Genomic DNA, 25,124 nt, shown 5'->3' on the forward strand with positions numbered 1-25,124 from the left:
GGTTATTTAAGGTGTTCACTAAAATCTGACGCAAATAGACAAATGATTGAGTTCTTGCTTTGTTGAACCATGCACTACTGAGACTTTGCTAAGTTGCTTCTTAATAATTATGTGTTAATACTGAGTGAATATTCTCTATGCATTGATTAATTGCGTTTCTAATTGCAAATCTGAAGAGTTACTAATGAGATGAATTGCTGATGAGATTAACAGAAATGACTAGATTGTAACCAGTAGGGAAATAAATATCCTAACACTTAACTAAATTGGTGTGGTTATTCATGACTGAAAGATCATGGGATGCTCACTTTATTGACTCTCAATAAAGGTTATTGATTAGCATGCTGATTAGTTATTGCGATTGTTGTTGAGATATTGATCTATTGATTTGTGATGCCAAAAGACATCTCGTACTGGGAAGTCCCCGAACCTGGTCTAAAAGGTTCATCGACCTAGGCGTGTCTCCTTGTAAGTTTACTTATCAAGGCTCTGACGCGCCTTCACTAATAAAAAGTAATCTGATCGCTTGCTGCGGAGTCATCGTCAACAAAAACTACCAAAATATTACTTCAATGTATTGTAATTACGACTGCCTCAGTTTTATGCTTTACGTGAGTAGTCGGACAGCAATTTATTTAGCGCAAAAATATTTCTTGTTGATGCACGTACGTTTTTAAACTGAAGTGTCATAGCTGTAGCGGCAATACTCCCAGTTTAGGTGGTTTTATAAACTAAGTTTTACTTTCTCCTACTTAAAACTGTTTTGCAGAACAATGCACATTAAATGGGAAGGCAGTTTTCCTTAATTGTGTACTATTTGCTGCCTAATGTTGACATGTAAGCACACCACCAATAACTGACACCTAGAGACTCGAAAGCGCCATACCAGTCCAATATTTGTATGATATTGCACTTTAAATCCACGTACAACTGAATTAAAGCAATCTTAGCTCATTTGAGGGTAGTGTGATAGTACATCACATATGGATAGAACACGTTTGGAAAATGTAATTTTCATGATTACATTACATTTAACATATAAATTCAAGCTGAAGTAGGGATGGGCAACAAGGTCGTATAGAGCAAAGCTGAAGACAATAAGTTACCATAACAATCTGTAAATATATGTTCTTTATTATGTTTAGACAACTATCACCTAATAGAACACATTTTGGCTACCATATTTTGTACTCCTGAAACATGGTGTTTTGAAGATGAGGTGGCCGAGTGGTTAAGGCGATGGACTGCTAATCCATTGTGCTCTGCACGCGTGGGTTCGAATCCCATCCTCGTCAGTTTATTGTTCCGTCTTTAGTTTTTAGTATGTGGTAGGGCTGGGTTAACCCTATTTTATGTGAAAGTTAAATGACATATCCCATGATATTTCCGGCAGTACAACGGCTCAGTTTGGAAACACCGCTCAGTTGAGTACTGTGCTTAGGCATTACTGTAAACAGCGCCAGCCGGGTTCTGCTCATGAATCACAAAATCTTTCCTGAGGCGGAGGGTTGGTAAGTTGAGGGACGTAGATAGTTTGATTCCTTATCCTTAAAGAAAGAGAAGCAGCGCGTGTGGGACGCCAATGTAAGGGTTGTCTTCCTACGGACTCTCAGGACTGGCGCTCCCTGACACCTCCCATGGCCCGGGGCCAATCCTGACCTACTGAATGTATCACGTGCCTGCTGCTGTTGGCGTTGACTTTCCTAGGATCACTTCACAGGCTATACACCCTTATTCTCCAACTCCCCTATACAACAGAAAATCTCACTTCAGAAAGCTTACAGAAACAGGTTTGCACAGGGTAGTGTTGCCGAGCGGTCTAAGGCGCTGGATTAAGGCTCCAGTCTCTTTGGAGGCGTGGATTTGAATCCCACTGCTGCCAGTATTTTTCAACTCACAAACATATTTTGTCTGCATCAGTGTCTCACTCTCTGCCTTCTGCACCTACGATCCACATAGCGAGAGGTGAGACTATGTAAAGTGGTGACGTATATATATAAGGGAAGCCAGACAGTGGGACCGAGCCTTCTTATTTTAAAAAACCACAACCTAAGGTGACAATAATTGTATCGGTAAACAAACCAGCTGTCTTGAAGTCTAACTATAGAGGTGACGAGAGGGGTCACTGTGATGCTGAAAGTTCAGTGAGTGTAAACAGTAGAACGCTGTGTGATACGTTTCCTTGCAGTGATGACAGCTCGCATTTCTAAAGCAGAGAGCAAACATACAATGGGGAAGAAGAATAAATAAGGAAAGACATATATTATATGCAGACAGTTACTATACTTTGCTTTTCACCTGTAACTCGCTCAACTGTCGGTGAATGCTGCGTTACCCTGCATAGCCAGGTCACCACAGCGGGTGTCCACAGTGTTTGGCCAAGTTACTATAGTTGTGAGCTTGTAGATGTGAGGTAGCGTGGCTGAGCAGGCTAAACTGGCTAGATTTAGGCTCGAGTCTCTCTGGAGCCGTGGGCTTGAATCCCAACACTTTAAGTTTACTTGAACCAAATACTTTTGCAAAAAAGGTTCATGTAATAAATATTCATTAGGGTCGTGGTTGTGAGTATGACACTAATGAATAAAAGTGGGACTAACAATGCTACGATTCCTGATTCTACCACTGCACTAACAGCCTGGGAGAGGTTTGAGCTGCATACAAGATACTTGCATGAGGGAACTAACTCGAAAGGGGAACTATCCACTGATGTTTTCTATCGCTTGCTGAGTGAGTATGTTGACACAATGGATGCAAAAGATTGTTTTGTGTGTACACAGATTCCTGTTTCGGTACAAGAGGGGGTTACCTATCATAGACTGTCATTAACATATGGGATACGTTGTAGTCTGTTACGAACAAGATTCTGTAACCAGGAAGAGATTCAATATTTTTACTCAAATCATGATCTTGTGTTTTCTAATGTGCCTATCATAGAGGATGTGAGTGGGGTAGCTAAGTACTATAGCATAAAGTTAGTTAAAGGATTCTTTCAGGCGACATTAACAATTAGTACATCTTATGCACACCACAATAATTTGACATGTTTGCTTACACCTGTAGAGAAAAGCTTTTTAGATCACACGGAAGAGAGAAGAAGGGCATTGAAGGGTAAACTAGAGAAAGGATTACACCAACGGGCCTTTGCTAGTAGTGACGGTTATAGTGCAATTAGAGAACAAGGGAAGTTAGCTTTAGACGCACTACATGTAGGAAAGCTTTGCATATCCAAGACCAAATCATACTATGACAATGTGTTTGTGGGAATGAGTGAATGTAAGCGTGTGTTTTTGTTTCAGAGAAAATGGACGTTCATGTTAAATGGACAGGATCCAGCAATCCCCGGGATTTATTATGTATGTGGACTTAATGCTTATTACCGTCTTCCAAAGGGATAGTATGGGACATGTTATTTGGGGATAGTTTTCCCAAAGATATATCAACTTGACGATTTGAAAAGGTTACCAAAATTGTCTGAATTACATCGTACTAGACATAAGAAAGAGACTGCTGCTGGTGTAGTAGGAGACATATTTGGGACGATAATTTCTTCAGTGGGAGTTATTATGAACTCCATAAAGATTCAAAAGTTGTCTACTATTGAGGATAACATGCTGACAAACTTTTCAGGGGCTATACTCCTGATGGATACTGAACTTGCTACGGAGGGGGCTATGACTCTTCAAAACAGGCTTGCTTTAGACATTCTTTTAGCGAAAAATGGCAGAGTTTGTAGATTGCTCAATGGGTGTCATTGTTGCGCTTACATACCAGATAATAGTAATGAGATTAGAAGTATGCTTACTAACTTGACTAGGGATAGTACGGACTTGAAGGATTTGAAAGAACCAGGTGTTTGGAAAAAGGTTGGGAAAGGATTTGCTTCAGTGGGAAATTGGATTAGTAACATTTGGCATGGGATATTGTCTAAAATAATACAGGGGATATTGATTGTTATAGATTGCTTTTTTGGATCATGGGTGGCATGTAAAATTAGTAAAAGAATAAAATTGAAGATGGCGAAAAATAATAGGGGGAGGGAAGAAAAACAAAGGGAAAAATTATTCAGGGCAAGATCAAAGGGGAAACCAAGAAGGGAAGAGATTGATATGAGGGAATTTTAGTATGTAAAATTAGTAGGGAAGATTTGTGTGATGACAAGAGTCATCAGAGGAGGGATTGCTGGAGTGTGTCTTTTAAAATTAATATTAGCATGAAAAGCTTACAATATATTGTGTAATGAAGCTGCATAAAAAATGTGTTAACGTAGAAATAATGCACACGTTTGAAATGTGCCCACGGGGAGTGGCTACCAATGTATACGAAGACTAATGAAAGTTATTAATGCTGAATTAATTATGTACTAATGTTTTTAATTTGTATTAACATATCAAAATTGGAGTTATGTATTAGGAGTTTGTTCATTAAGCAGTAGGCCTTAGTTTAGCGAAGGTCTGTGCCTAGCTGCCTGGTCTCATATTAAACTGTCTTTTTCTAACGTGCAATGTGCTATTTTCCTGAAGGACATGAAATTGTACTTTCCCAGAAGCTAGAGATGTGTGTAGCTGTAGTAAATTCTTTCTCATGGGACCCTACTTGCTCAAGGAGACATTCTTGCTGAACGCAACAATGTAATTTGTAACAGGTGCAAGGCTGCCTGGAGTAGGAGAAAACAATGGAACTACTGACTGTAGCGTAAAATGTAACTTTTCTCACCTGACATTCCAGCGGATGAAAACGTCAATAACATGGCCAATCAACGACATGAGAACTGTGGTTTGTGTAAAACTCTGGTGAAGATTATTGGACAGAGATGGCGATGCACCAATGATTATCCATTGAGGAATTAGGAGTAAATTAGACAGTTTTGATTTAACCACATGACCCGAGGAGAAATCAGGCATTTATTGGACATTCCACTCCAAGCCATTCTTTGCCATTCTACTGAGCCATTTAGGCCATTTCGTTTGAGACTTTGCCGTTTGTTCGCCCTGTTACTCTAAACCACCCTTTACTTATTCCTTACCTGATACTTACTTCTCCTCTATATGAGGGAAGTTCTTGTTCCTTAGCTATGCCATACTGATACTTTGCCCTGTCCTTTCTTTGCTGATGATGCAAACGACTGATGTCCCGAGGACGAAGACTGACGCTGTTTGCTGATCCGTTGGATGGGTAACTATCTGATGAAAATTGTAATTGTCTGTTTGCCTTTTCTTTCTAGGTACCAACTGCTCTTTGATAGAGGCCATAGTTAGATGTTTTTTTCAAATTTGTGTTTGCTAAATTGTTTTGCATGAAGCCCAACATGCTGATGCTAATACGAGGTTATTTAAGGTGTTCACTAAAATCTGACGCAAATAGACAAATGACTGAGTTCTTGCTTTGTTGAACCATGCACTACTGAGACTTTGCTAAGTTGCTTCTTAATAATTATATGTTAATACTGAGTGAATATTCTCTATGCATTGATTAATTGCATTTCTATTTGCAAATCTGAAGAGTTACTAATGAGATGAATTGCTGATGAGATTAACAGAAATTACTTTAGATTGTAACCAGTAGGGAAATAAATATCCTAACACTTAACTAAATTGGTGTGGTTATTCATGACTGAAAGATCATGGTGTGTTCACTTTATTGACTCTCATTAAAGGTTATTGATTAGCATGCTGATTAGTTATTGCGATTGTTGTTGAGATATTGATCTATTGATTTGTGATGCCAAAAGACATCTCGTACTGGGAAGTCCCCGAACCTGGTCTAAAAGGTTCATCGACCTAGGCGTGTCTCCTTGTAAGTTTACTTATCAAGGCTCTGACGCGCCTTCACTAATAAAAAGTAATCTGATCGCTTGCTGCGGAGTCATCGTCAACAAAAACGACCAAAATATTACTTCAATGTATTGTAATTACGACTGCCTCAGTTTTATGCATTACGTGAGTAGTCGGACAGCAATTTATTTAGCGCAAAAATATTTCTTGTTGATGCACGTACGTTTTTAAACTGAAGTGTCATAGCTGTAGTGGCAATACTCCCAGTTTAGGTGGTTTTATAAACTAAGTTTTACTTTCTCCTACTTAAAACTTTTTGCAGAACAATGCACATTAAATGGGAAGGCAGTTTTCCTTAATTCTGTACTATTTGCTGCCTAATGTTGACATGTAAGCACACCACCAATAACTGACACCTAGAGACTCGAAAGCGCCATACCAGTACAATATATGTATGATATTGCACTTTAAATCCACGTACAACTGAATTAAAGCAATCTTAGCTCATTTGAGGGTAGTGTGATAGTACATCACATATGGATAGAACACGTTTGGAAAATGTAATTTTCATGATTACATTACATTTAACATATAAATTCAAGCTGAAGTAGGGATGGACAACAAGGTCGTATAGAGCAAAGCTGAAGACAACAAGTTACCATAACAAACTGTAAATATATGCTCTTTATTATGTTTAGACAACTATCACCTAATAGAACACATTTTGGCTACCATATTTTGTACTCCTGAAACATGGTGTTTTGAAGACGAGGTCGCCGAGTGGTTAAGGCGATGGACTGCTAATCCATTGTGCTCTGCACGCGTGGGTTCGAATCCCATCCTCGTCGGTTTATTGTTCCGTCCTTAGTTTTTAGTATGTGGTAGGGCTGGATTAACCCTATTTTATGTGAAAGTTAAATGACATACCCCATGGTATTTCCGGCAGTACAACGGCTCAGTTTGGAAACACCGCTCAGTTGAGTACTGTGCTTAGGCATTACTGTAAACAGCGCCAGCCGGGTTCTACTCATGAATCACAAAATCTTTCCTGAGGCGGAGGGTTGGTAAGTTGAGGGACGTAGATAATTTGATTCCTTATCCTTAAAGAAAGAGAAGCAGCGCGTGCGGGACGCCAATGTAAGGGTTGTCTTCCTACGGACTCTCAGGACTGGCGCTCCCTGACACCTCCCATGGCCCGGGGCCAATCCTGACCTACTGAATGTATCACGTGCCTGCTGCTGTTGGCGTTGACTTTCCTAGGATCACTTCACAGGCTATACACCCTTATTCTCCAACTCCCCTATACAACAGAACATCTCACTTCAGAAAGCTTACAGAAACAGGTTTGCACAGGGTAGTGTGGCCGAGCGGTCTAAGGCGCTGGATTAAGGCTCCGGTCTCTTTGGAGGCGTGGGTTCGAATCCCACTGCTGCCAGCATTTTTCAACTCACAAACGTATTTTGTCTGCATCAGTGTCTCACTCTCTGCCTTCTGCACCTACGATCCACATAGCGAGAGGTAAGACTATGTAAAGTGGTGACGTATATATATAAGGGTAGCCAGACAGTGGGACCGAGCCTTCTTATTTTAAAAAACCACAACCTAAGGTGACAAGAATTGTATCGGTAAACAAACCAGCTGTCTTGAAGTCTAACTATAGAGGCGACGAGAGGGGTCACTGTGATGCTGAAAGTTCAGTGAGTGTAAACAGTAGAACGCTGTGTGATACGTTTCCTTGTAGTGATGACAGCTCCCGTTTCTAAAGCAGAGAGCAAACATACAATGGGGAAGAAGAATAAATAAGGAAAGACATATATTATATGAAGACAGTTATTATACTTTGCTTTTCACCTGTAACTCGCTCAACTGTCGGTGAATGCTGCGTTACCCCGCATAGCCAGGTCACCACAGCGGGTGTCCACAGTGTTTGGCCAAGTTACTATAGTTGTGAGCTTGTAGATGTGAGGTAGCGTGGCTGAGCAGGCTAAACTGGCTAGATTTAGGCTCCAGTCTCTCTGGAGCCGTGGGCTTGAATCCCAACACTTTAAGTTTACTTGAACCAAATACTTTTGCAAAAAAGGTTCATGTAATAAATATTCATTAGGGTCGTGGTTGTGAGTATGACACTAATGGATAAAAGTGGGACTAACAATGCTACAATTCCTGAGACTACCACTGCACTAACAGCCTGGGAGAGGTTTGAGCTGGATACAAGATACTTGCATGAGGGAACTAACTCGAAAGGGGAGCTATCCACTGATGTATTCTATCGCTTGCTGAGTGAGTATGTTGACACAATGGATGCAAAAGATTGTTTTGTGTGTACACAGATTCCTGTTTCGGTACAAGAGGGGGTTACCTATCATAGACTGTCATTAACATATGGGATACGTTGTAGTCTGTTACTAACAAGATTCTATAACCAGGAAGAGATTCAATATTTTTACTCAAATCATGATCTTGTGTTTTCTAATGTGCCTATCATAGAGGATGTGAGTGGGGTAGCTAAGTACTATAGCATAAAGTTAGTTAAAGGATTCTTTCAGGCAACATTAACAATTAGTACATCTTATGCACACCACAATAATTTGACATGTTTGCTTACACCTGTAGAGAAAAGCTTTTTAGATCACACGGAAGAGAGAAGAAGAGCATTGAAGGGTAAACTAGAGAAAGGATTACAGCAACGGGCCTTTGCTAGTAGTGACGGTTATAGTGCAATTAGAGAACAAGGGAAGTTAGCTTTAGACGCACTACATGTAGGAAAGCTTTGCATATCCAAGACCAAATCATACTATGACAATGTGTTTGTGGGAATGAGTGAATGTAAGCGTGTGTTTTTGTTTCAGAGTAACTGGACGTTCATGTTAAATCGACAGGATCCAGCAATCCCCGGGATTTATTATATATGTGGACTTAATGCTTATTACCGTCTTCCAAAGGGATAGTATGGGACATGTTATTTGGGGATAGTTTTCCCAAAGATATATCAACTTGACGATTTGAAAAGGTTACCAAAATTGTCTGAATTACATCGTACTAGACATAAGAAAGAGACTGCTGCTGGTGTAGTAGGACACATATTTGGGACGATAATTTCTTCAGTGGGAGCTATTATGAACTCCATAAAGATTCAAAAGTTGTCTACTATTGAGGATAACATGCTGACAAACTTTTCAGGGGCTATACTCCTGATGGATACTGAACTTGCTGCGGAGGGGGCTATGACTCTTCAAAACAGGCTTGCTTTAGACATTCTTTTAGTGAAAAATGGCAGAGTTTGTAGATTGCTCAATGGGTGTAATTGTTGCGCTTACATACCAGATAATAGTAATGAGATTAGAAGTATGCTTACTAACTTGACTAGGGATAGTACGGACTTGAAGGATTTGAAAGAACCAGGTGTTTGGAAAAAGGTTGGGAAAGGATTTGCTTCAGTGGGAAATTGGATTAGTAACATTTGGCATGGGATATTGTCTAAAATAATACAGGGGATATTGATTGTTATAGATTGCTTATTTGGATCATGGGTGGCATGTAAAATTAGTAAAAGAATAAAATTGAAGATGGCGAAAAATAATAGGAGGAGGGAAGAAAAACAAAGGGAAAAATTATTCAGGGCAAGAACAAAGGGGAAACCAAGAAGGGAAGAGATTGATATGAGGGAATTTTAGTATGTAAAATTAGTAGGGAAGATTTGTGTGATGACAAGAGTCATCAGAGGAGGGATTGCTGGAGTGTGTCTTTTAAAATTAATATTAACATGAAAAGCTTACAATATATTGTGTAATGAAGCTGCATAAAGAATGTGTTAACGTAGAAATAATGCACACGTTTGAAATGTGCCCACGGGGAGTGGCTACCAATGTATACGAAGACTAATGAAAGTTATTAATGCTGAATTAATTATGTACTAATTTTTTTAATTTGTATTAACATATCAAAATTGGAGTTATGTATTAGGAGTTTGTTCATTAAGCAGTAGGCCTTAGTTTATCGAAGGTCTGTGCCTAGCTGCCTGGTCTCATATTAAACTGTCTTTTTCTAACGTGCAATGTGCTATTTTCCTGAAGGACATGAAACTGTACTTTCCCAAAAGCTAGAGATGTGTGTAGCTGTAGTAAATTCTTTTTCATGGGACCCTACTTGCTCAAGGAGACATTCTTGCTGAATGCAACAGTGTAATTTGTAACAGGTGCAAGGCTGCCTGGAGTAGGAGAAAACAATGGAACTACTGACTGTAGCGTAAAATGTAACTTTTCTTACCTGACATTCCAACCGATGAAAACGTCAATAACATCGGCCAATCAACGACATGAGAACTGTGGTTTGTGTAAAACTCTGGTGAAGATTATTGGACAGAGATGGCGATGCACCAATGATTATCCATTGAGGAATTAGGAGTAAATTAGACAGTTTTGATTTAACCACATGACCCGAGGAGAAATCAGGCATTTATTGGACATTCCACTCCAAGCCATTCTTTGCCATTCTACTGAGCCATTTAGGCCATTTCGTTTGAGACTTTGCCGTTTGTTCGCCCTGTTACTCTAAACCACCCTTTACTTATTCCTTACCTGATACTTACTTCTCCTCTATATGAGGGAAGTTCTTGTTCCTTAGCCATGCCAGACTGATACTTTGCCCTGTCCTTTCTTTGCTGATGATGCAAACGACTGATGTCCCGAGGACGAAGAATGACGATGTTTGCTAATCCGTTGGATGGGTAACTATCTGATGAAAATTGTAATTGTCTGTTTGCCTTTTCTTTCTAGGTACCAACGCTCTTTGATAGAGGCCATAGTTAGATGTTTTCCAAATTTGTGTTTGCTAAATTGTTTTGCATGAAGCCCAACATGCTGATGCTAATATGAGGTTATTTAAGGTGTTCACTAAAATCTGACGCAAATAGACAAATGATTGAGTTCTTGCTTTGTTGAACCATGCACTACTGAGACTTTGCTAAGTTGCTTCTTAATAATTATGTGTTAATACTGAGTGAATATTCTCTATGCATTGATTAATTGCGTTTCTAATTGCAAATCTGAAGAGTTACTAATGAGATGAATTGCTGATGAGATTAACAGAAATGACTTTAGATTGTAACCAGTAGGGAAATAAATATCCTAACACTTAACTAAATTGGAGTGGTTATTCATGACTGAAAGATCATGGGGTGTTCACTTTATTGACTCTCATTAAAGGTTATTGATTAGCATGCTGATTAGTTATTGCGATTGTTGTTGAGATATTGATCTATTGATTTGTGATGCCAAAAGACATCTCGTACTGGGAAGTCCCCGAACCTGGTCTAAAAGGTTCATCGACCTAGGCGTGTCTCCTTGTAAGTTTACTTATCAAGGCTCTGACGCGCCTTCACTAATAAAAAGTAATCTGAACGCTTGCTGCGGAGTCATCGTCAACAAAAACTACCAAAATATTACTTCAATGTATTGTAATTACGACTGCCTCAGTTTTATGCATTACGTGAGGAGTCGGACAGCAATTTATTTAGCGCAAAAATATTTCTTGTGGATTCACATACGTTTTTAAACTGAAGTGTCATAGCTGTAGCGGCAATACTCCCAGTTTAGGTGGTTTTATAAACTAAGTTTTACTTTCTCCTACTTAAAACTTTTTGCAGAACAATGCACATTAAATGGGAAGGCAGTTTTCCTTAATTGTGTACTATTTGCTGCCTAATGTTGACATGTAAGCACACCACCAATAACTGACACCTAGAGACTCGAAAGCGCCATACCAGTACAATATTTGTATGATATTGCACTTTAAATCCACGTACAACTGAATTAAAGCAATCTTAGCTCATTTGAGGGTAGTGTGATAGTACATCACATATGGATAGAACACGTTTGGAAAATGTAATTTTCATGATTACATTACATTTAACATATAAATTCAAGCTGAAGTAGGGATGGGCAACAAGGTCGTATAGAGCAAAGCTGAAGACAACAAGTTACCATAACAATCTGTAAATATATGCTCTTTATTATGTTTAGACAACTATCACCTAATAGAACACATTTTGGCTACCATATTTTGTACTCCTGAAACATGGTGTTTTGAAGATGAGGTGGCCGAGTGGTTAAGGCGATGGACTGCTAATCCATTGTGCTCTGCACGCGTGGGTTCGAATCCCATCCTCGTCGGTTTATTGTTCCGTCTTTAGTTTTTAGTATGTGGTAGGGCTGGGTTAACCCTATTTTATGTGAAAGTTAAATGACATATCCCATGGTATTTCCGGCAGTACAACGGCTCAGTTTGGAAACACCGCTCAGTTGAGTACTGTGCTTAGGCATTACTGTAAACAGCGCCAGCCGGGTTCTGCTCATGAATCACAAAATCTTTCCTGAGGCGGAGGGTTGGTAAGTTGAGGGACGTAGATAGTTTGATTCCTTATCCTTAAAGAAAGAGAAGCAGCGCGTGTGGGACGACAATGTAAGGGTTGTCTTCCTACGGACTCTCAGGACTGGCGCTCCCTGACACCTCCCATGGCCCGGGGCCAATCCTGACCTACTGAATGTATCACGTGCCTGCTGCTGTTGGCGTTGACTTTCCTAGGATCACTTCACAGGCTATACACCCTTATTCTCCAACTCCCCTATACAACAGAAAATCTCACTTCAGAAAGCTTACAGAAACAGGTTTGCACAGGGTAGTGTTGCCGAGCGGTCTAAGGCGCTGGATTAAGGCTCCAGTCTCTTAGGAGGCGTGGATTTGAATCCCACTGCTGCCAGTATTTTTCAACTCACAAACATATTTTGTCTGCATCAGTGTCTCACTCTCTGCCTTCTGCACCTACGATCCACATAGCGAGAGGTGAGACTATGTAAAGTGGTGACGTATATATATAAGGGAAGCCAGACAGTGGGACCGAGCCTTCTTATTTTAAAAAACCACAACCTAAGGTGACAATAATTGTATCGGTAAACAAACCAGCTGTCTTGAAGTCTAACTATAGAGGTGACGAGAGGGGTCACTGTGATGCTGAAAGTTCAGTGAGTGTAAACAGTAGAACGCTGTGTGATACGTTTCCTTGCAGTGATGACAGCTCGCATTTCTAAAGCAGAGAGCAAACATACAATGGGGAAGAAGAATAAATAAGGAAAGACATATATTATATGCAGACAGTTATTATACTTTGCTTTTCACCTGTAACTCGCTCAACTGTCGGTGAATGCTGCGTTACCCTGCATAGCCAGGTCACCACAGCGGGTGTCCACAGTGTTTGGCCAAGTTACTATAGTTGTGAGTTTGTAGATGTGAGGTAGCGTGGCTGAGCAGGCTAAACTGGCTAGATTTAGGCTCCAGTCTCTCTGGAGCCGTGGGCTTGAATCCCAACACTATAAGTTTACTTGAACCAAATACTTTTGCAAAAAAGGTTCATGTAATAAATATTCATTAGGGTCGTGGTTGTGAGTATGACACTAATGGATAAAAGTGGGACTAACAATGCTACAATTCCTGAGACTACCACTGCACTAACAGCCTGGGAGAGGTTTGAGCTGGATACAAGATACTTGCATGAGGGAACTAACTGGAAAGGGGAACTATCCACTGATATTTTCTATCGCTTGCAGAGTGAGTATGTTGACACAATGGATGCAAAAGATTGTTTTGTGTGTACACAGATTCCTGTTTCGGTACAAGAGGGGGTTACCTATCATAGACTGTCATTAACATATGGGATACGTTGTAGTCTGTTACTAACAAGATTCTATAACCAGGAAGAGATTCAATATTTTTACTCAAATCATGATCTTGTGTTTTCTAATGTGCTTATCATAGAGGATGTGAGTGGGGTAGCTAAGTACTATAGCATAAAGTTAGTTAAAGGATTCTTTCAGGCGACATTAACAATTAGTACTTCTTCTGCACACCACAATAATTTGACATGTTTGCTTACACCTGTAGAGAAAAGCTTTTTAGATCACACGGAAGAGAGAAGAAGGGCATTGAAGGGTAAACTAGAGAAAGGATTACAGCAACGGGCCTTTGCTAGTAGTGACGGTTATAGTGCAATTAGAGAACAAGGGAAGTTAGCTTTAGACGCACTACATGTAGGAAAGCTTTGCATATCCAAGACCAAATCATACTATGACAATGTGTTTGTGGGAATGAGTGAATGTAAGCGTGTGTTTTTGTTTCAGAGTAAATGGACGTTCATGTTAAATGGACAGGATCCAGCAATCCCCGGGATTTATTATATATGTGGACTTAATGCTTATTACCGTCTTCCAAAGGGATAGTATGGGACATGTTATTTGGGGATAGTTTTCCCAAAGATATATCAACTTGACGATTTGAAAAGGTTACCAAAATTGTCTGAATTACATCGTACTAGACATAAGAAAGAGACTGCTGCTGGTGTAGTAGGAGACATATTTGGGACGATAATTTCTTCAGTGGGAGTTATTATGAACTCGATAAAGATTCAAAAGTTGTCTACTATTGAGGATAACATGCTGACAAACTTTTCAGGGGCTATACTCCTGATGGATACTGAACTTGCTACGGAGGGGGCTATGACTCTTCAAAACAGGCTTGCTTTAGACATTCTTTTAGCGAAAAATGGCAGAGTTTGTAGATTGCTCAATGGGTGTCATTGTTGCGCTTACATACCAGATAATAGTAATGAGATTAGAAGTATGCTTACTAACTTGACTAGGGATAGTACGGACTTGAAGGATTTGAAAGAACCAGGTGTTTGGAAAAAGGTTGGGAAAGGATTTGCTTCAGTGGGAAATTGGATTAGTAACATTTGGCATGGGATATTGTCTAAAATAATACAGGGGATATTGATTGTTATAGATTGCTTTTTTGGATCATGGGTGGCATGTAAAATTAGTAAAAGAATAAAATTGAAGATGGCGAAAAATAATAGGGGGAGGGAAGAAAAACAAAGGGAAAAATTATTCAGGGCAAGATCAAAGGGGAAACCAAGAAGGGAAGAGATTGATATGAGGGAATTTTAGTATGTAAAATTAGTAGGGAAGATTTGTGTGATGACAAGAGTCATCAGAGGAGGGATTGCTGGAGTGTGTCTTTTAAAATTAATATTAGCATGAAAAGCTTACAATATATTGTGTAATGAAGCTGCATAAAAAATTTGTTAACGTAGAAATAATGCACACGTTTGAAATGTGCCCACGGGGAGTGGCTACCAATGTATACGAAGACTAATGAAAGTTATTAATGCTGAATTAATTATGTACTAATGTTTTTAATTTGTATTAACATATCAAAATTGGAGTTATGTATTAGGAGTTTGTTCATTAAGCAGTAGGCCTTAGTTTAGCGAAGGTCTGTGCCTAGCTGCCTGGTCTCATATTAAACTGTCTTTTTCTAACGTGCAATGTGCTATTTTCCTGAAGGACATGAAACTGTACTTTCCCAGAAGCTAGAGATGTGTGTAGCTGTAGTAAATTCTTTCTCGTGGGACCCTACTTGCTCAAGGAGACATTCTTGCTGAATGCAACAATGTAATTTGTAACAGGTGCAAGGCTGCCTGGAGTAGGAGAAAACAATGGAACTACTGACTGTAGCGTAAAATGTAACTTTTCTCACCTGACATTCCAACGGATGAAAACGTCAATAACATGGGCCAATCAACGACATGAGAACTGTGGTTTGTGTAAAACTCTGGTGAAGATTATTGGACAGATATGGCGATGCACCAATAATTATCCATTGAGGAATTAGGAGTAAATTAGACAGTTTTGATTTAACCACATGACCCGAGGAGAAATCAGGCATTTATTGGACATTCCACTCCAAGCCATTCTTAGCCATTCTACTGAGCCATTTAGGCCATTTCGTTTGAGACTTTGCCGTTTGTTCGCCCTGTTACTCTAAACCACCCTTTACTTATTCCTTACCTGATACTTACTTCTCCTCTATATGAGGGAAGTTCTTGTTCCTTAGCTATGACATACTGATACTTTGCCCTGTCCTTTCTTTGCTGATGAGGCAAACGACTGATGTCCCGAGGACGAAGACTGACGCTGTTTGCTGATCCATTGGATGGGTAACTATCTGATGAAAATTGTAATTGTCTGTTTGCCTTTTCTTTCTAGGTACCAACGCTCTTTGATAGAGGCCATAGTTAGATGTTTTCCAAATTTGTGTTTGCTTAATTGTTTTGCATGAAGCCCAACATGCTGATGCTAATACGAGGTTATTTAAGGTGTTCACTAAAATCTGACGCAAATAGACAAATGACTGAGTTCTTGCTTTGTTGAACCATGCACTACTGAGACTTTGCTAAGTTGCTTCTTAATAATTATGTGTTAATACTGAGTGAATATTCTCTATGCATTGATTAATTGCGTTTCTAATTGCAAATCTGAAGAGTTACTAATGAGATGAATTGCTGATGAGATTAACAGAAATGACTTTAGATTGTAACCAGTAGGGAAATAAATATCCTAACACTTAACTAAATTGGTGTGGTTATTCATGACTGAAAGATCATGGTGTGTTCACTTTATTTACTCTCATTAAAGGTTATTGATTAGCATGCTGATTAGTTATTGCAATTGTTGTTGAGATATTGATCTATTGATTTGTGATGCCAAAAGACATCTCGTACTGGGAAGTCCCCGAACCTGGTCTAAAAGGTTCATCGACCTAGGCGTGTCTCCTTGTAAGTTTACTTATCAAGGCTCTGACGCGCCTTCACTAATAAAAAGTAATCTGATCGCTTGCTGCGGAGTCATCGTCAACAAAAACTACCAAAATATTACTTCAATGTATTGTAATTACGACTGCCTCAGTTTTATGCATTACGTGAGTAGTCGGACAGCAATTTATTTAGCGCAAAAAATATTTCTTGTTGATGCACGTACGTTTTTAAACTGAAGTGTCATAGCTGTAGCGGCAATACTCCCAGTTTAGGTGGTTTTATAAACTAAGTTTTACTTTCTCCTACTTAAAACTTTTTGCAAAACAATGCACATTAAATGGGAAAGCAGTTTTCCTTAATTGTGTACTATTTGCTGCCTAATGTTGACATGTAAGCACACCACCAATAACTGACACCTAGAGACTCGAAAGCGCCATACCAGTACAATATTTGTATGATATTGCACTTTAAATCCACGTACAACTGAATTAAAGCAATCTTAGCTCATTTGAGGGTAGTGTGATAGTACATCACATATGGATAGAACATGTTTGGAAAGTGTAATTTTCATGATTACATTACATTTAACATATAAATTCAAGCTGAAGTAGGGATGGACAACAAGGTCGTATAGAGCAAAGCTGAAGACAACAAGTTACCATAACAATCTGTAAATATATGCTCTTTATTATGTTTAGACAACTATCACCTAATAGAACACATTTTGGCTACCATATTTTGTACTCCTGAAACATGGTGTTTTGAAGACGAGGTGGCTGAGTGGTTAAGGCGATGGACTACTAATCTATTGTGCTCTGCACGTGTGGGTTTGAATCCCATCCTTGTCGGTTTATTGTTCCGTTTTTAGTTTTTAGTATGTGGTAGGGCTGGGTTAACCCTATTTTATGTGAAAGTTAAATGACATATCCCATGGTATTTCCGGCAGTATAACGGCTCAGTTTGGAAACACCGCTCAGTTGAGTACTGTGCTTAGGCATTACTGTAAACAGCGCCAGCCGGGTTCTGCTCATGAATCACAAAATCTTTCCTGAGGCGGAGGGTTTGTAAGTTGAGGGACGTAGATAGTTTGATTCCTTATCCTTAAAGAAAGAGAAGCAGCGCGTGCGGGACGCAAATGTAAGGGTTGTCTTCCTACGGACTCTCAGGACTGGCGCTCCCTGACACCCGGGGCCAATCCTGACCTACTGAATGTATCACGTGCATGCTGCTGATGGCGTTGACTTTCCTAGGATCACTTCACAGGCTATACACCCTTATTCTCCAACTCCCCTATACAACAGAACATCTCACTTCAGAAAGCTTACAGAAACAGGTTTGCACATGGTAGTGTGGCCGAGCGGTCTAAGGCGCTGGATTAAGGCTCCAGTCTCTTTGGAGGCGTGGGTTCGAATCCCACCACTGCCAATATTTTTCAACTCACAAACGTATTTTGTCTGCATCAGTGTCTCACTCTCTGCCTTCTGCACCTACGATCCACATAGCGAGAGGTGAGACTATGTAAAGTGGTGACGTATATATATAAGGGTAGCCAGACAGTGGGACCGAGCCTTCTTATTTTAAAAAACCACAACCTAAGGTGACAAGAATTGTATCGGTAAACAAACCAGCTGTCTTGAAGTCTAACTATAGAGGCGACGAGAGGGGTCACTGTGATGCTGAAAGTTCAGTGAGTGTAAACAGTAGAACGCTGTGTGATACGTTTCCTTGCAGTGATGACAGCTCGCGTTTCTAAAGCAGAGAGCAAACATACAATGGGGAAGAAGAATAAATAAGGAAAGACATATATTATATGCAGACAGTTATTATACTTTGCTTTTCACCTGTAACTCGCTCAACTGTCGGTGAATGCTGCGTTACCCTGCATAGCGAGTTCACCACAGCGGGTGTCCACAGTGTTTGGCCAAGTTACTATAGTTGTGAGCTTGTACATGTGAGGTAGCGTGGCTGAGCAGGCTAAACTGGCTAGATTTAGGCTCCAGTCTCTCTGGAGCCGTGTGTTGAATCCCAACACTTTAAGTTTACTTGAACCAAATACTTTTGCAAAAAAGGTTCATGTAATAAATATTCATTAGGGTCGTGGTTGTGAGTATGACACTAATGGATAAAAGTGGGACTAACAATGCTACAATTCCTGAGACTACCACTGCACTAACAGCCTGGGAGAGGTTTGAGCTGGATACAAGATACTTGCATGAGGGAACTAACTCGAAAGGGGAACTATCCACTGATGTTTTCTATCGCTTGCTGAGTGAGTATGTTGACACAATGGATGCAAAAGATTGTTTTGTGTGTACACAGATTCCTGTTTCGGTACAAGAGGGGGTTACCTATCATAGACTGTCATTAATATATGGGATACGTTGTAGTCTGTTACTAACAAGATTCTATAACCAGGAAGAGATTCAATATTTTTACTCAAATCATGATCTTGTGTTTTCTAATGTGCTTATCATAGAGGATGTGAGTGGGGTAGCTAAGTACTATAGCATAAAGTTAGTTAAAGGATTCTTTCAGGCGACATTAACAATTAGTACATCTTATGCACACCACAATAATTTGACATGTTTGCTTACACCTGTAGAGAAAAGCTTTTTAGATCACACGGAAGAGAGAAGAAGGGCATTGAAGGGTAAACTAGAGAAAGGATTACAGCAACGGGCCTTTGCTAGTAGTGACGGTTATAGTGCAATTAGAGAACAAGGGAAGTTAGCTTTAGACGCACTACATGTAGGAAAGCTTTGCATATCCAAGACCAAATCATACTATGACAATGTGTTTGTGGGAATGAGTGAATGTAAGCGTGTGTTTTTGTTTCAGAGTAAATGGACGTTCATGTTAAATGGACAGGATCCAGCAATCCCCGGGATTTATTATATATGTGGACTTAATGCTTATTACCGTCTTCCAAAGGGATAGTATGGGACATGTTATTTGGGGATAGTTTTCCCAAAGATATATCAACTTCACGATTTGAAAAGGTTACCAAAATTGTCTGAATTACATTGTACTAGACATAAGAAAGAGACTGCTGCTGGTGTAGTAGGAGACATATTTGGGACGATAATTTCTTCAGTGGGAGTTATTATGAACTCCATAAAGATTCAAAAGTTGTCTACTATTGAGGATAACATGCTGACAAACTTTTCAGGGGCTATACTCCTGATGGATACTGAACTTGCTGCGGAGGGGGCTAATACTCTTCAAAACAGGCTTGCTTTAGACATTCTTTTAGTGAAAAATGGCAGAGTTTGTAGATTGCTCAATGGGTGTAATTGTTGCGCTTACATACCAGATAATAGTAATGAGATTAGAAGTATGCTTACTAACTTGACTAGGGATAGTACGGACTTGAAGGATTTGAAAGAACCAGGTGTTTGGAAAAAGGTTGGGAAAGGATTTGCTTAAGTGGGAAATTGGATTAGTAACATTTGGCATGGGATATTGTCTAAAATAATACAGGGGATATTGATTGTTATAGATTGCTTATTTGGATCATGGGTGGCATGTAAAATTAGTAAAAGAATAAAATTGAAGATGGCGAAAAATAATAGGAGGAGGGAAGAAAAACAAAGGGAAAAATTATTCAGGGCAAGATCAAAGGGGAAACCAAGAAGGGAAGAGATTGATATGAGGGAATTTTAGTATGTAAAATTAGTAGGGAAGATTTGTGTGATGACAAGAGTCATCAGAGGAGGGATTGCTGGAGTGTGTCTTTTAAAATTAATATTAACATGAAAAGCTTACAATATATTGTGTAATGAAGCTGCATAAAAAATGTGTTAATGTAGAAATAATGCACACGTTTGAAATGTGCACACGGGGAGTGGCTACCAATGTATACGAAGACTAATGAAAGTTATTAATGCTGAATTAATTATGTACTAATGTTTTTAATTTGTATTAACATATCAAAATTGGAGTTATGTATTAGGAGTTTGTTCATTACGCAGTAGGCTTTAGTTTAGCGAAGGTCTGTGCCTAGCTGCCTGGTCTCATATTGAACTGTCTTTTTCTAACGTGCAATGTGCTATTTTCCTGAAGGACATGAAACTGTACTTTCCCAGAAGCTAGAGATGTGTGTAGCTGTAGTAAATTCTTTCTCATGGGACCCTACTTGCTCAAGGAGACATTCTTGCTGAATGCAACAGGGTAATTTGTAACAGGTGCAAGGCTGCCTGGAGTAGGAGAAAACAATGGAACTACTGACTGTAGCGTAAAATGTAACTTTTCTTACCTGACATTCCAACCGATGAAAACGTCAATAACATGGGCCAATCAACGACATGAGAACTGTGGTTTGTGTAAAACTCTGGTGAAGATTATTGGACAGAGATGGCGATGCACCAATGATTATCCATTGAGGAATTAGGAGTAAATTAGACAGTTTTGATTTAACCACATGACCCGAGGAGAAATCAGGCATTTATTGGACATTCCACTCCAAGCCATTCTTTGCCATTCTACTGAGCCATTTAGGCCATTTCGTTTGAGACTTTGCCGTTTGTTCGCCCTGTTACTCTAAACCACCCTTTACTTATTCCTTACCTGATACTTACTTCTCCTCTATATGAGGGAAGTTCTTGTTCCTTAGCTATGCCATACTGATACTTTGCCCTGTCCTTTCTTTGCTGATGATGCAAACGACTGATGTCCCGAGAACGAAGACTGACGCTGTTTGCTGATCCGTTGGATGGGTAACTATCTCATGAAAATTGTAATTGTCTGTTTGCCTTTTCTTTATAGGTACCAACTGCTGTTTGATAGAGGCCATAGTTAGATGTTTTCCAAATTTGTGTTTGCTAAATAGTTTTGCATGAAGCCCAACATGCTGATGCTAATACGAGGTTATTTAAGGTGTTCACTAAAATCTGACGCAAATAGACAAATGACTGAGTTCTTGCTTTGTTGAACCATACACTACTGAGACTTTGCTAAGTTGCTTCTTAATAATTATGTGTTAATACTGTGTGAATATTCTCTATGCATTGATTAATTGCGTTTCTAATTGCAAATCTGAAGAGTTACTAATGAGATGAATTGCTGATGAGATTAACAGAAATGACTTTAGATTGTAACCAGTAGGGAAATAAATATCCTAACACTTAACTAAATTGGTGTGGTTATTCATGACTGAAAGATCATGGTGTGTTCACTTTATTGACTCTCATTAAAGGTTATTGATTAGCATGCTGATTAGTTATTGCGATTGTTGTTGAGATATTGATCTATTGATTTGCGATGCCAAAAGACATCTCGTACTGGGAAGTCCCCGAACCTGGTCTAAAAGGTTCATCGACCTAGGCGTGTCTCCTTGTAAGTTTACTTATCAAGGCTCTGACGCGCCTTCACTAATAAAAAGTAATCTGATCGCTTGCTGCGGAGTCATCGTCAACAAAAACTACCAAAATATTACTTCAATGTATTGTAATTACGACTGCCTCAGTTTTATGCATTACATGAGTAGTCGGACAGCAATTTATTTAGCGCAAAAATATTTCTTGTTGATGCACGTACGTTTTTAAACTGAAGTGTCATAGCTGTAGCGGCAATACTCCCAGTTTAGGTGGTTTTATAAACTAAGTTTTACTTTCTCCTACTTAAAACTTTTTGCAGAACAATGCACATTAAATGGGAAGGCAGTTTTCCTTAATTGTGTACTATTTGCTGCCTAATGTTGACATGTAAGCACACCACCAATAACTGACACCTAGAGACTCGAAAGTGCCATACCAGTACAATATTTGTATGATATTGCACTTTAAATCCACGTACAACTGAATTAAAGCAATCTTAGCTCATTTGAGGGTAGTGTGATAGTACATCACATATGGATAGAACACGTTTGGAAAGTGTAATTTTCATGATTACATTACATTTAACATATAAATTCAAGCTGAAGTAGGGATGGACAACAAGGTCGTATAGAGCAAAGCTGAAGACAACAAGTTACCATAACAATCTGTAAATATGTGCTCTTTATTATGTTTAGACAACTTTCACCTAATAGAACACATTTTGGCTACCATATTTTGTACTCCTGAAACATGGTGTTTTGAAGACGAGGTGGCCGAGTGGTTAAGGCGATGGACTGCTAATCCATTGTGCTCTGCACGCGTGGGTTCGAATCCCAGACTCGTTGGTTTATTGTTCCGTCTTTAGTTTTTAGTATGTGGTATGGCTGGGTTAACCCAATTTTATGTGAAAGTTAAATGACATATCCCATGGTATTTTCGGCAGTACAACGGCTCAGTTTGGAAACACTGCTCAGTTGAGTACTGTGCTTAGGCATTACTGTAAACAGCGCCAGCTGGGTTCTGCTCATGAATCACAAAATCTTTCCTGAGGCAGAGGGTTGGTAAGTTGAGGGACATAGATAGTTTGATTCCTTATCCTTAAAGAAAGAGAAGCAGCGCGTGCGGGACGCCAATGTAAGGGTTGTCTTCCTACGGACTCTCAGGACTGGCGCTCCCTGACACCTCCCATGGCCCGGGGCCAATCCTGACCTACTGAATGTATCACGTGCCTGCTGCTGTTGGCGTTGACTTTCCTAGGATCACTTCACAGGCTATACACCCTTATTCTCCAACTCCCCTATACAACAGAACATCTCACTTCAGAAAGCTTACAGAAACAGGTTTGCACAGGGTAGTGTGGCCGAGTGGTCTAAGGCGCTGGATTAAGGCTCCAGTCTCTTTGGAGGCGTGGGTTCGAATCCCACCGCTGCCAGTATTTTTCAACTCACAAACGTATTTTGTCTGCATCAGTGTATCTCTCTCTGCCTTCTGCACCTACGATCCACATAGCGAGAGGTGAGACTATGTAAAGTGGTGACGTGTATATATAAGGGTAGCCAGACAGTGGGACCGAGCCTTCTTATTTTAAAAAACCACAACCTAAGGTGACAAGAATTGTATCGGTAAACAAACCAGCTGTCTTGAAGTCTAACTATAGAGGCGACGAGAGGGGTCACTGTGATGCTGAAAGTTCAGTGAGTGTAATCAGTAGAACGCTGTGTGATACGTTTCCTTGCAGTGATGACAGCTCGCGTTTCTAAAGCAGAGAGCAAACATACAAAGGGGAAGAAGAATAAATAAAGAAAGACATATATTATATGCAGACAGTTATTATACTTTGCTTTTCACCTGTAACTCGCTCAACTGTCAGTGAATGCTGCGTTACCCTGCATAGCCAGGTCACCACAGCGGGTGTCCACAGTGTTTGGCCAAGTTACTATAGTTGTGAGTTTGTAGATGTGAGGTAGCGTGGCTGAGCAGGCTAAACTGGCTAGATTTAGGCTCCAGTCTCTCTGGAGCCGTGGGCTTGAATCCCAACACTATAAGTTTACTTGAACCAAATACTTTTGCAAAAAAGGTTCATGTAATAAATATTCATTAGGGTCGTGGTTGTGAGTATGACACTAATGGATAAAAGTGGGACTAACAATGCTACAATTCCTGAGACTACCACTGCACTAACAGCCTGGGAGAGGTTTGAGCTGGATACAAGATACTTGCATGAGGGAACTAACTGGAAAGGGGAACTATCCACTGATATTTTCTATCGCTTGCAGAGTGAGTATGTTGACACAATGGATGCAAAAGATTGTTTTGTGTGTACACAGATTCCTGTTTCGGTACAAGAGGGGGTTACCTATCATAGACTGTCATTAACATATGGGATACGTTGTAGTCTGTTACTAACAAGATTCTATAACCAGGAAGAGATTCAATATTTTTACTCAAATCATGATCTTGTGTTTTCTAATGTGCTTATCATAGAGGATGTGAGTGGGGTAGCTAAGTACTATAGCATAAAGTTAGTTAAAGGATTCTTTCAGGCGACATTAACAATTAGTACTTCTTCTGCACACCACAATAATTTGACATGTTTGCTTACACCTGTAGAGAAAAGCTTTTTAGATCACACGGAAGAGAGAAGAAGGGCATTGAAGGGTAAACTAGAGAAAGGATTACAGCAACGGGCCTTTGCTAGTAGTGACGGTTATAGTGCAATTAGAGAACAAGGGAAGTTAGCTTTAGACGCACTACATGTAGGAAAGCTTTGCATATCCAAGACCAAATCATACTATGACAATGTGTTTGTGGGAATGAGTGAATGTAAGCGTGTGTTTTTGTTTCAGAGTAAATGGACGTTCATGTTAAATGGACAGGATCCAGCAATCCCCGGGATTTATTATATATGTGGACTTAATGCTTATTACCGTCTTCCAAAGGGATAGTATGGGACATGTTATTTGGGGATAGTTTTCCCAAAGATATATCAACTTCACGATTTGAAAAGGTTACCAAAATTGTCTGAATTACATCGTACTAGACATAAGAAAGAGACTGCTGCTGGTGTAGTAGGAGACATATTTGGGACGATAATTTCTTCAGTGGGAGTTATTATGAACTCCATAAAGATTCAAAAGTTGTCTACTATTGAGGATAACATGCTGACAAACTTTTCAGGGGCTATACTCCTGATGGATACTGAACTTGCTGCGGAGGGGGCTAATACTCTTCAAAACAGGCTTGCTTTAGACATTCTTTTAGTGAAAAATGGCAGAGTTTGTAGATTGCTCAATGGGTGTAATTGTTGCACTTACATACCAGATAATAGTAATGAGATTAGAAGTATGCTTACTAACTTGACTAGGGATAGTACGGACTTGAAGGATTTGAAAG

The 25,124-nt window shown here is 39.6% G+C and overlaps 8 non-coding genes across 8 annotated transcripts; all 8 read left to right on the top strand.

Annotated features, from left to right (window-relative positions):
* Positions 1-1,213: 1,213 nt before the first annotated feature.
* Positions 1,214-1,295, top strand: TRNAS-GCU (transfer RNA serine (anticodon GCU)). Its single transcript has one exon. It is a non-coding gene; the product is annotated as a tRNA-Ser (tRNA).
* A 5,242-nt stretch (positions 1,296-6,537) lies between these two features.
* TRNAS-GCU (transfer RNA serine (anticodon GCU)) lies at positions 6,538-6,619 on the top strand. The gene has a single exon. It is a non-coding gene; the product is annotated as a tRNA-Ser (tRNA).
* Positions 6,620-7,124: 505 nt separating this feature from the next.
* Positions 7,125-7,206, top strand: TRNAL-AAG (transfer RNA leucine (anticodon AAG)). The gene has a single exon. It is a non-coding gene; the product is annotated as a tRNA-Leu (tRNA).
* A 4,653-nt stretch (positions 7,207-11,859) lies between these two features.
* Positions 11,860-11,941, top strand: TRNAS-GCU (transfer RNA serine (anticodon GCU)). Its single transcript has one exon. It is a non-coding gene; the product is annotated as a tRNA-Ser (tRNA).
* Positions 11,942-17,182: 5,241 nt separating this feature from the next.
* TRNAS-ACU (transfer RNA serine (anticodon ACU)) lies at positions 17,183-17,264 on the top strand. The gene has a single exon. It is a non-coding gene; the product is annotated as a tRNA-Ser (tRNA).
* Positions 17,265-17,759: 495 nt separating this feature from the next.
* TRNAL-AAG (transfer RNA leucine (anticodon AAG)) lies at positions 17,760-17,841 on the top strand. Its single transcript has one exon. It is a non-coding gene; the product is annotated as a tRNA-Leu (tRNA).
* A 4,653-nt stretch (positions 17,842-22,494) lies between these two features.
* On the top strand, positions 22,495-22,576 carry TRNAS-GCU (transfer RNA serine (anticodon GCU)). Its single transcript has one exon. It is a non-coding gene; the product is annotated as a tRNA-Ser (tRNA).
* A 505-nt stretch (positions 22,577-23,081) lies between these two features.
* On the top strand, positions 23,082-23,163 carry TRNAL-AAG (transfer RNA leucine (anticodon AAG)). Its single transcript has one exon. It is a non-coding gene; the product is annotated as a tRNA-Leu (tRNA).
* The last annotated feature ends 1,961 nt before the right edge of the window (positions 23,164-25,124 follow it).

The sequence above is a fragment of the Pleurodeles waltl genome, chromosome 12, assembly GCF_031143425.1.
Source record: "Pleurodeles waltl isolate 20211129_DDA chromosome 12, aPleWal1.hap1.20221129, whole genome shotgun sequence".
Lineage (NCBI taxonomy): Eukaryota > Metazoa > Chordata > Amphibia > Caudata > Salamandridae > Pleurodeles > Pleurodeles waltl.